Below are 8,353 nucleotides of genomic sequence, written 5' to 3'. Positions count from 1 at the left end.
AGCTTGAGTCTTAGATCTTTTTAATAATGTATAGTTTGTCAACTGCACATTAACATTTAGGCTATATAATATAACAAATATAATAGCCTATATGAAATGCCATAGAGGTAACATAAATGTTCAGACGCTTTGCATCACAGAAATACATTATATTTTAAAGTATATTAAAATAGAAAACCATTATTTTAAATTGTAATAATATTTCACAGTATTGCTATTTTTTTCTGTATGTTTGATATACAGCATGATGAGCATGAGACTTCTTTTAAAAACATTATAATAGTAATGCGTCCAATCTTTTGAATGGTACTGTAATTTAAACTATAATAGGCCTATACAAAATTTTCTTCACATGATGTGCAATAATACGTGCATGAATGAGATCACAAAAATCATGTTTTTTTGTCAAGAGTGGACATCATATGAATACAATAGCTGATAGAGGTTTTTTTCACATAGCCTACCCGACTGAAAGGGCTCATTATGTGGGTCATTATGCGGGTCTTTGTCTCCTCAGGTGTGAATCACAGCATTATTCATGAAGATTTACGCCTCCATGCATACTGTGTGTCTTGACAAAAAGTGTCTTACAAAATTTAAATCAATATATTGTTTTATATGAACGAGTAGGCAGGATAATTTTTACATAATTTTGAAGCAAAAACTCTAGTCTACAAAGTCCAATATCCAGAAGTTTTGTGAACACATATTTTGTATTTATTTTGTGGCCTTATTTTAGTGACTTAAGTTTTTTTTGTTTTTTCAATAACAACACAGGAATGTTATTCCCTCAAAAATCCAAACATGTACATACATGTTCCTCACATATTATGGTAGCCTAGTTTGTGCTGAATACAGTGTAATGACACCTTTTCTAACTGAAAAAAGCACAAATGTCAGGGCATGTCAAAACTTCTCCAGGGCCCCAAAAATCCTCAGACCCCAGAGGGTTAAAATGGACTGTTTCAAAGTGGAAAAGTGTTCTATGGTCAGACGAGTCCAAATTTGACATTCTTGTTGGAAATCATGGACACCGTGTCCTACGGGCTAAAGAGGAGGGAGACCTTCCAGCATGTTATTAGCGTTCAGTCCAAAAGACAGCATCTCTGATGGTATGGGGGTGCATAAGTGCATACGGTATGGGCAGCTTGCATGTTTTGGAAGGCACTATGAATACTGAAAGGTGTATAAAGTTTTAGAGCAACATATGCTCCCCTCCAGTCGATGTCTATTTAAGGGAAGGCCTTGTGTATTTCAGCAGGACAATGCAAAACCACATATTGCAGCTATTACAACAGCATGGCTTCGTCGTAGAAGAGTCCGGGTGCTGAATTGGCTTGCCTGTAGTCCAGATCTTTCACCTATAAAGAAAAATACGTCAAAGACGACCACAAACTCTTCAGCAGCTGGAAACCTATATCAGGCAAGAATGGGACCAAATTCCAACACCAAAACTGCAGAAACTCATAACCTTGATGCCGCTCTCACGGTACTTTGATATCATATGCCGATCGGTCTGCGCAGTGCCGATGCATCTTGAACAAGATTATTATCACATTCCCACATAATATGACATCCCCGCGAATTAATGGCAGTTTCTCAATATGTGTTCTTGTCTGTACTTGTTCTTGTAGACTTGTGAAACATCATCAGTTGCTGCCCAAGTAACTGATTCAATCTGATCCAGTCAGTCGAAGAAGTTGATGAGAAATTATTTCTTTATTAAAGATGAAAGATTAAAATTGAAGAAAAATTAATAATCGATAATGAATAAATGATAACAGTTTAATAGTTGAGTAAAATTGAAAAGACCAAAAGGTCCAGCAATCAAAAGTCTAACATCTACAATTCTAAGATTCCGAATTCTGAGTTTAACAATCTTTGTCAGAAGATATCAAAAGCTGGCACGCCAAAAGAGCAGAGAGCAAAAGATGGGTGCGGCTAACAAAGACCAAAGGTCATATTTACTATCAGCTTGCGCCAGCGCAAACCCTCTTTTGGCTTTAAAAAAATACTGTCGGGATTTACTAAAGACACGCAGTGCAAAACTAGCGGCTGACCTTGCATTTGCATTTGTAGGAATTTCCCTTTCAGACGCAAAATGTGGGAGGACAGTATTTAAATGAATCACGCAATGCGATTTACTAATGTTTGCACTATTCAATTTACTGGTATTTGCGCCATTATTTAACGCCCAAAAAAGCATGTCTTAAGTTAACCCATTATGCCACATGGCTGCAGTTGTTGCTGCTAGGTAGAGACACCCCAGAGAACAGAGAGCGCGTGGTAGAAGGGAGAAATTATTTTCCACTCGTATTAAGTTCTTTGGAATGCCAGAGGAAGACAACACGGGTGCAACTTGTTATGCTACATGTAATATACAGAATATTACATGTAGCATAACAAGTTGAGCCTGTGTCGACCCGCACATGATGATCATCAGCTCTGCTTATTTGCGACCCAAGCTAATTTGCACTGCTCTTGGTAGATTGCGTTGGTCATTATGTAAATGATTTGACTGCGTCTGCGTTCTTTAATTTGCGCGTCACCACTAGATCACGCGCAAAATTGCCACTCCCATCGGCGCATTTGTGGAATTGCGCTCTCACGCTAATTTGCCCCGTTTCGTAGGTTAAATCTGGCCCAAAGTCAGTTATACACCTTAAGCATAGGAAAAACTTACATCCCACTTAAAGGGTCTGTTTTGACAGATATTAAAGATCACAGTAAACTCTCCGCTGTGTCAGTAATTTATGTTTTCCTGCTATAAAAATCATGACTGGTTGTGCCTGGTCCCGTGACAGTTAACATTAACCAGAACATCAAAAATAACCACCCAAGATGTGGGTTGAACACCTTTTCAGAACAACAGGAACGCAAAGTTTGCACATTTCAAATATTAAGTCTTACGTTGAGCACAAAATATTATTGGAAAAAGGTTAATCAAGTTCAAATGAGCACAAATTCTGAGAACATCATCGCTTCTGCAGTACATGGCAGGCGTCCATATTAACCACAAGTGTCAACAACCTGTCACATTGGAACATTTAATGGACAACTGAATACAGCAAGCATACTCTCAAACAACTTAAAAAGATAAAAGAAACCTCAATGAAGAATAACCATAAAATGAGTAACAATATGATGAGGATTAATATATGAAGTAGGATTACATGAATAGCCATATAAAATGAAAAATAATATTGCTAAATCATAAGCCATGACTGATTAAGTTATTAATATGAAATATGAATAAAATGCACGAATCTAAATACCATTTTGGATCCACCACTTAGGCTATTTTTATAATGGCTATTATTGATCATTAAAACTGACATTTAACAAAAAGAGATAGGGTTGTGTTGTATGTCATATTTCATTTTATTACAGTGAAGATAATCAGAGCACATATTGCATGACCCCTAAAAAATATGTTCAATATTTTAAAAATGTAAACGAAAAGAGGCAGGGTTGTGTTTTTCGTTTTGTTATCCTATACATGCAGTGAAGGTCAATGAACGCGTTGCATGAACCACATTTGTGTCGCCTAATGTGTTTAAGATTTTTTTAAATGAAAACGAAAAGAGGCAGAGTGGTGTTTTAAAACATATTTCGTTTTATTGTTGCCTAAAACATACATACAGAGATAACCGGAGTAGCCAGAGCGAGCTGAATGATGCTATCAAGAACGCTGCTCTACCATTTGCAGAATCACCGGACTTGCGTTCTCCCGTCCTCGGGAGTCCGTTCTCCTGAGTCGAACTTGTCAAATCTGGACTTTGCGTAGGCCTACTTGATATTGAGAAACGCCTATTATCTCGTGGTCGGTGGCGACAACAAAACTATGTGAACCGAACACGTCCCCTCCCGGTCCCGTACAAATGCATGACGTGCCCGCTATTGTCATTATGGAATTTGTGGAACACAGTAGAATAACAAGGGTAACATGTTATTTAAAGGGCAAAACAATTATAGATTGCATAATTAAGTATTATTAAGTGACATAAAAAACAAACAAAAATTACACAGCTGATATGGCCAACGTATTAAAATTAGTGTATATATTTATATAAAGTAAAACACACGACAGCTTCCTCCGATCTGACATAATAGGCTATACATAATCCAACCATTTGATTTCTACCTTCAATATATAGTTGACTCTTTTAACCAGGGCCGGATTTACCTCATATTGTAACAGGCAAAAGAATATGGAGAAGCTCCTGCCCGACAGCAACAACATTATAACATTTTATAAATTTATAAGGTGTCGTACAGGGTTTTAGTAGCCTATTAGAGTAAAATAATAATAATAATAATAATAATAATAAATAGCAGAGAGTTATTTTGGAGGATCAATTCATTTTGTTTTTCCCTCTATTTTTGTTGTTGTTGTTGTTGTTGTTGTTGTTTTGTTTTGTTTTTGAAAACACCATACAAATCCACTGCAATCGAAAAGACACATTTGTGTAATTTGAACTTCTGTTATTGTTTCACGACTTCAAATGTTCACAAAATTTAACTCTTCATCGTAACGTGAAATGATCTACAGTCAAACCAAAATTTATTCAGACACCTTGAACATTTCATTCATTAATTCAGTTTATTCACTATAGTTAAAAAATGGTAGGCTAATAAAATATGACAAGATCTCAGAGTTAAACTGTGTCAGAAAAAAATTATCTTAATTATGTCAGATAACACTTAAGCAAAACATGGTCAAGTGTCTGGATATTTTTTGGTTCTAAAGTTTTATCAATTTTACTGGTAGTCCAATGTATGAAGAATTTTTGGGTATAATATGTCACAGTTTATTTTGCTATCCTCACTTACATAAATGAACTATAGTGTCCTGCACCCACTAGTAAAAATATATCAAAAATATCAAACATTTCTGAATAATTTTTGGTTTGACTGCACATCATCCTTTGTGATTTCATTTGTTTCCATCTTTGTCAGTAAATTTATTGATAGGCTGTCTCAAATAGTCTGTGTCGCGACGTACAGAAACGTTTTTAACGTAGTTGTGCTACACCCTTTATTGTGGAATAACTTTGAAAATCCGATGCTAGTGCGCGCTGCAGAGATTCATCATCTAATTACACCTGTTAGTGTACCACACCTTATAGCCTACGTCAACACACCTTTGAAATACTCTGCCCCAAATTTTTCTTGTCAGTCTTTAAACGTTGAACTGAAACGAATCACATACAGCATCGCAAGGACTATCGAAAGGAATATTGTTTGTTATTTATGGTTATGACTTTGAAGTACGGGAGGAGGTAGGACACTGGATGAATGAAGAATAGATTAATTTTGAACTGATACATTTAAAAAAATATATATATATTTTATCCATTAAGCGTTCCATTAAGCGTTTTTTTTTTTTTTTTTTTTTGTAGGGCATTTAAATTGATCTCTGCTCGCAGACTAATATGCCAGTTTATCAATTAGCCTAATATTCATTTATTATAATTAATACATTTATGTGAATTTAGCTTTTATTATTATTATTATTATTATTATTATTATTATTATTATTACATTGTTTGGAGCATAAGAAACAAAGATATTTTATTCATATGTTATGCTAGGTTCACTGTAGTGGACATCAGGACTCAGTTATTCAAAAAATAAAAAGGCATGAAAGACATATGTATAGGCAAAAACAATGGATTTTTTCATTTACCAATCAATTTGTAGGTTTCAGGATTTTCTTTAACCAAACATTGTATAAAGATGATTCACAACTATGTTATGGAATATATAACAGAATGATTTGATATACTATTTTAATTTATGTGATATGTGTGTAAAATTGCCATAAAGTCCCATTCTATACAAAGCGTCTATACATTGTATCTAATTTGCATATTAATGTGTTCTTGGGTCAACATGTAATGAAAAAAAGAAGTGTAATAATGAGAGTAATAATTGGCAACATTTTCATAAGAATATCTAATATTTCATAGGAATAGTGATATATAATTTATTTCCCTATTCACTTGTTGTGTCTCCCAAAATGCCTGATTTACAAGTCCTGGTATCCACTAGTGGACATATGAAATCGATTCGTAACAGAAAGTCATATTCTGATTTGAAACCCCATAACAATTCAATTTTCTGAGATGTTGATTTACGACAAACAATTTGAAAATTAGTAAGATTTAAATAATAATTACAAAATATCATATTTCCAGTGCTATATTTGATAATTCAATCAATGTCAGTCATTTTTAAAGAAAGGAGAGGGAGTTGTCATGGTGAAACCTCCAAATATTTGGTATCTCTAAAAAGCCCTGAATTTAATCTGCATTTTGTTACCCCAGGTTACACCAGGTGTGCATCAAGTTAGTTACACTGGACATCACTTAACGAGAGACTGGAACATTCGCAAATCTATTAGGCTACAAGCAACTTAAATGGATCTTTTCCCCTTTTTTGCTAAATTTGTCAAAAACAACAAGAAAAAATAAATAAATGTATTATTTTTGATTGCAAAACTAATGTATATAATACAAATTAGTATTTTATTTCTTTAAATCGATACACCGCAATCTGTCCATGCCAGACATGACAATCATGGTCAAGACATATCTGTATACCTTTACATGATAAGCACAACTTTTTGTAGGCCTAATAAACATAATTGTCACAGTTAAGTAGTGTTAGCTATATTATTGATTACATTTACAAATTTACAAAATACAAATTTTCAGGTGACCACACAGTATTTTTAGTATTAGCACATTATAGCCTGCATAATGTAATAGCATGTATAATATAATATAAATTATTTAAATATTCAAATATTTACAATTTTCCACTGTGTACCTGCCAAAAATTTTATTGTTGTATGCTGTTCAAATCTTTTCCAGTCTATGGTTAGTCACAAGTAGCTATTGCAAAGTGTTTAGACTGCAAAGCAGATTGCATATAAATGCACCAAGTGGGCCCTGGTCAGATGGGGCCTAGTTATTTATAATATACTTTTGTGCTTGATGTGCTTATATTTTAATGGTGGACTGAACCAAATATGTTGTGTAGCCTACATTAGAATATTGGCACTTTTGATTTCACCATTACATACATTTCACAAAAAGTTCACAATTCATGCATATTTATATTGAAAACAAAAGAAAATCACTGTGCTAGGCTCTTTACCTGCTTTAACTGCATCCTCTTTTCTGTTCTGATCAGAAAGAATACTCATTTGTAGATATTCCAGCCTCTGACTGTAGGGAAAGGTTGTTCTTTGTAGAACAATTAAAATAACTGATGATTTTTTCTTTCTCTCTTTTAGCGTTTTTTATCTTTCCAAGCAGGATGGCACTAGAAAAATTGTATTCACCCTATGTAAGTACTTAAAATATCTGTATATTTTTCTGTTCTGTGTTCTACAGATTGTTTTAGAATTGTTCTGTTTTATATACACAAAAATAATGAAAACTTATACAGCACTGTGTTTCTCTTTACAGTGTGTTTGTGGTGTGCTATTCATTCTACAAAAACACAAACGTAAGTGTAATTATAATTAATTGTTTGTATTCTCAATCGTATAATTTTTTATCTAATACAAAAATTTTATATATAATTTTTTATTGTTTTATATATAGATATATATACATATATATATATATTTTTTTTTTTTTTTTTTTTTAAATCAGTGCTTCAACAACTGAGCCTACAACTACAGCTTCAACAACTACTGAACTTATCAAGCCTACAACATCAGTTCCAACCTCATCAGATTCTCAAGGTATAACAACAGAGGCTCCAACCACAACAGTTATAACTTCAGAAACAACAATTGCAACTGAAACAACAAATGCACCATCCACATCTCCCACTACAACAACATCAGCTCCAACTTCATTTGAATCTACAGCTGCAACAACACTTGCTTCGACAACAATGCCTACAACTTCAGAAACAACAACTGCAACTGAAACAACAAATGTAGCATCCACAACCCCAACTGATCCTTCAACTACTACATTAGCTCCAACATCCTCTGAAGCTCAAAGTACAACAGCGCAGACCACAGTGCCTCTTGTAACCACAACTACTGAAGCTGTCACAACCACAAATGTTAGTCCAGAAACCTCAACTGTTCTTTCAACTACAATTTCTACAACTTCAGAAACAACAACACTTGCTTCAACAACAATGCCTACAACTTCAGAAACAACAACTGCAATTGAAACAACAAATGCAGCATCCACAACCCCAATTGAACCTTCCACTACTACATTAACTCCAGCGTCCTCTGAAGCTCAAAGTACAACAGCGCAGACCACAGTGCCTCTTCTAACCACAACTACTGAAGCTGTCACAACCACAAATGTTAGTC

General features: G+C 34.2%; 1 long non-coding RNA gene across 1 annotated transcript; it reads left to right on the top strand.

Annotated features, from left to right (window-relative positions):
- The first annotated feature begins 5,183 nt into the window (after positions 1-5,183).
- LOC127511200 (uncharacterized) lies at positions 5,184-8,105 on the top strand. Its single transcript, XR_007929872.1, has 4 exons — positions 5,184-5,282; positions 7,304-7,356; positions 7,479-7,518; positions 7,668-8,105. It is a non-coding gene; the product is annotated as an uncharacterized LOC127511200 (long non-coding RNA).
- The last annotated feature ends 248 nt before the right edge of the window (positions 8,106-8,353 follow it).

This window comes from Ctenopharyngodon idella, chromosome 1 (assembly GCF_019924925.1).
Source record: "Ctenopharyngodon idella isolate HZGC_01 chromosome 1, HZGC01, whole genome shotgun sequence".
Taxonomy (NCBI): Eukaryota; Metazoa; Chordata; class Actinopteri; order Cypriniformes; family Xenocyprididae; genus Ctenopharyngodon; species Ctenopharyngodon idella.
The sequence above is the reverse complement of the archived record's forward strand: the minus strand, read 5'-3'. Positions and strand labels throughout refer to the sequence as shown.